Raw genomic sequence first — 4,407 nt, forward strand, 5'->3', positions numbered from 1 at the left:
AGTGTAGAAGGAAGCGGACAACCTTGGTCAGAATGAAGCTTGCAGAAAAGGTAAGGCAGGGTTGAGATGTTCATACATGCAACATTCTTTAAAATAATTTGTGTCAGTGAGGGGCACCAACCTTCTGTCAGGAAGGACATTCGGACGCTGAGCCGAAGCCTTGTGGAACAAGCAGTTGGATGTTCGCCGACTTAGGCAAGAGGATGTTTTCTTCTGATTTGCCCCTGGCGTGGGCGAGCTCATTCAGCACACTGCACCTGCAGCGGGTGCATGACAGGCTTTGGGGCTCCTGCAGTCCCGGGCCTGCCTGGGTGTTCCTGGCACCGGGCTGCCGCTGCCTTGGAAAAGTACAGTTGTGAATTTGGCTCCATGAAGTATTGTGCACTGTGTGGCTTTGGTGGGGTCTTAAGTTGTGGGCTGACAGTCATTGCTGTTGTTGTCCTTGATTTAGTAAAATGCCAAATGCAGGTGGACCCTCAAAAGTACAAGGCCATATTGAATGGATTCTCTGATACACCAAAGGAAGACAGTGTTCGTGGCTTGGCTAAAGGATGGGCCCCAACTTTGATTGGCTCTTCCATGCAAGGGCTCTGCAAGTTTGGTGCTTTTATCAAGTTTTCAAAACCATATAAAGCAACATGCTTGATGAGGAAAACACCTATCTATGGTGCACAGCACTGTATCTAGCTGCTTCTGACAGTGCTGAATTTTTGCTGACATTGCTCTGGGTCCTATGGAAGCTGCTCAGGTTTGAATTTAAATCCAGCCTGGCTATGCCTACACGTTGAGGGAAGCCATTCCCAAAATGTATAGAGAAAAAAGCTTAAATGCATTCTATATGGGTGTTGCTTCTCTGTGGTTGGGACAGATTCCCATATACCACGATGAAGTTCAGTGGTCAGTCTATTGTAGCATGAATCTTAAAAGGTTCTTATTAATAAGATCAAACCCAGTGCCAGTTATTGGGGTGAATGCTGGAAGATCAGAGAAGTAGAACAAGCCACAGCTACCTCACCTTGCCAATTCCTCAGCTGATCCTGTTTCCTCAGACTGAAAGTCTTTGAGTCCTCATCCAAATGGATCTCAGCTGAACTGATGCTCTAAAGCCTGAAAGCTTAACCATCCAGTTCCTGTTTTTCATGCCTTATATACCTTTTTGCTTTCTGCAATCACTTCCTGGGATTAAAGGCGTGAGTCACCATGCCTGGCTGTTTCCAGTGTGGCTTTAAACTCACAGAGATCTGGATGGATCTCTGCCTCCCAAGTGATAGGATTAAAGGCGTGTGTGCTACTATTTTCTGGCCTCTATATCTAGTGGCTGTTCTGTTCTCTGACCCCAGATAAGTTTATTAGTGCACAATATTTTGGGGAACACAGTATCACCACATTTCCCCTTTTTTGTCTAAAATTTAAAAAAGCTTATAACTAATACAAGAAAAACTATATCCAATAAGTTTATGTAATATGTACAGCCAAGAATTACATTAACGATGTCTAGTCCATTAACATTTGACAGATTCAGAGAAAATAATTGCATTATCTATCCTATTTTGTTAACTACAAAATGTACCTGATTCACTTTCTATCCTAACATATTACTAACAGAACTATCTTATAACATCTTTCAAATTCATACACTTACACCTCTTTAGTGAGTTTCTGTGACTATAACTATCTAATCTTCAACTATAACTATCTAATCTTCAACTCCCACAGAGACCCAAGAAGGAAATAATATTACCTAACAAAAATAAAAACAGGAAGTGCACACAAGCAGCTTCCAAAAAAAAATGTGAGTTGAAGAAACAGCCAGCTGCCTGGACAGTCACCTGAGGTTTCTCCGCAGTGTTGGGGCATCATCTTCAGCCTATAGGCTTAGTGTATCTGACAGACTCATTTGTGAAGTAGGATGTACACAAGGTCAACCTCACACTTTGTGAGAGCAGTCCATGTACCAGAAACATCTGAATTCCACTGGTGTCATGTCATGATTCAGGATTTTAAATTCTGGAAATGGTTGATGTTTTTATTTTTTGAATTCAGCTGTCCATTCTTCTTGACTTGTGTGTGTGTCTTCATCTCGGCATCCCATTCTTCTCCGCATTCCTTTCTTCTCAGCTTGTGGGTGGCTTCAACTCTTTTATTAAATGCCTGTCTACCATTGAGAGGTTAGACTCTGTCAGCTTAGTTACTCTTTCAAGAATAACTGTTTCAGCTGCTGTTCCACTGCACATCAGAAGCCATCAGCCCACTGCCTGTTCAGCTGCCTTAGAAGAAAAGGGCACTGTACCTTTTCCGGATTGCGAAGGCCACTTCAGGAATGATGCCATATTGTTTTGGCCTCAGAAGATGCCTTTTGTGAAAGCCACAAACACACTTGTTTTGGCAAGAATCGGTAATCCTTTGTTTCATGTCCTGTCTGTCTTGTTTGTCAGCAGTTGATTCGAGGATACTTTGTTGTTCAGTGGCTAACTTTTGCCACAATGAAAGTTAACTCCATATGCAGTTTCTTCAATGTCCATATTTTCTCTGAAGTAGATTGGTACTGCCAGGAGCCGACATGTCTCATAGTAATAACAAGAAAAGAAAATTTTTCTAAGTTGTTAAAACATTTTAAATGCCATATTCTGTAGATCTCTGAAGGATTTGAAGATGACTTGTCTATCTACAATATATCTGCTCGACCTTGAAAACATATCTAATATAACTGCAAGTTCGATTGTAATGTCTAACTACTAACTTTCATTTCTCTATATCCTAATAGCTGGTAATAATAAACATTCAAGGATCAGAAACTGCATTACATTGTTAAATGAATGGTATAAATACAATATCTTGAACAAGATTAGAAATATACGTATAGCATTTTCTAACAATATCAATCTCAACATATATAATTTGCATACAATATACAAAAACCCAATCCAATCCAATGTAAAGTATTTAAAACTAGTAATTTTCTTTTAAAAGTAGATTCAATAATCTATCTTTTTATCTATATCATATCTATATCTTCTCTTTATTTTTCTGAGTAGATTCAATAATATACCCTCTATTCTATCATTTCTATGTATCTTTTTTTTTTTTTTTAAAAAAAAACAAGAACCTTAAATCTAATCTCCTTGCTTAGGCCTGTCTCTGTGAAGGCTTACTTCAGGCTCCCCTGTTCTCTTCCACCTGAGATGTCAGAGCCTCTGGAGAAGCAGCTTGGGCTAACTGAGTAGATGTTGCCAAAGTGACATGGACTGAATCTGCTTGATGATCAGTGTTCAAAAAAGCACAAACTTTTATAGATTTGACTACGCAGAAAATTGTCTGTTCCTAGTATAATTACTGTAGTGCCCTTGCTTAAGGCAAGGTTTTCAAACTTGCTGCTAAATAAACCCATCCATTCATGAAAAAAAAAATGTCAAGGAACTTTGATGGTTGGGGAGATGGTTCAGTGGGTACAAACACTTGCTCTCCAAAGCACCTGAGTTCAAATCCCAAGCACCCACATAAAAAAATCATGGTTACACATGCCTGGAACTCCAGCACTGGGGGAGATGGGGCAGAGACAGGTGGATCCTGAAAGATCACTGGCCAGCTTAGACTAACATTAGTGGGCTCCTGGTTCAGTGAGAGACCCCGCATCAAAGCAATGAGATGGAGACCACATCAAGACACCAGAAGTCCTTCTCTGGCCTTTCCATGTGGCATATACATCCACATACTTACGTGTGTGTACCACACAACACAACACACACACATATAAACACACACACTTTGATGCTAGAAATTACATGCACACTTGAACACATTATATTTGATATAAATTTTAATACTATTTAATTTGCATGGAAGTCACACAAACACAAAATTAATGCATCAATTTGTTTCTTTTTTAATTTTCTTTTTATTTATTCTTTGTGTCTTTCACATCATCCATCTTGCATCTTGATCCCATTTATTTCCCCATCCCTTCATATCCACCCCCCCACCCCCACAAATAGAATAAAATTTAAGAGAAAAAAGAAAAGAGAAAAAAAAGAAAAAAGGAAAAAATCTCACTATGGAAGTTGTAGTATGACACAGTGAGTCACCCACTAAACCCCTTTGTCCACGTATCTTTACTTGCAAGTGTTCACTGCAAAGAGTCATTGGTCTGGTTTGAGGCCTCTTGTTTCTGCTACACTATCAACACTGGGCCCTCACCGGGACTCTTCTTGGATATCCTTTTGCTGTCCTGTGTTATGGAGATCCTGCGTCCCCTTCACGAACTCCAGCAGATCACAGATGGGGCAGATGTTGGGGTGGGCCTGGTAGTTGCAGGGTTTTTCAGCCTGCCAGCTCTTTCTTGTCCTCACCACCAGGGTGAGCTCTCCAGCATTGCCCTGGCTAATTCACCCCTTGTAGCCATGAGCAGGG

General features: G+C 40.5%; 1 pseudogene; it reads left to right on the plus strand.

The window, feature by feature from the left end:
- Positions 1-203: 203 nt before the first annotated feature.
- LOC102915817 (solute carrier family 25 member 3 pseudogene) lies at positions 204-2,771 on the plus strand (annotated as a pseudogene).
- Positions 2,772-4,407: the final 1,636 nt, after the last annotated feature.

This window comes from Peromyscus maniculatus, chromosome 9 (genome assembly GCF_049852395.1).
Source record: "Peromyscus maniculatus bairdii isolate BWxNUB_F1_BW_parent chromosome 9, HU_Pman_BW_mat_3.1, whole genome shotgun sequence".
NCBI lineage: Eukaryota > Metazoa > Chordata > Mammalia > Rodentia > Cricetidae > Peromyscus > Peromyscus maniculatus.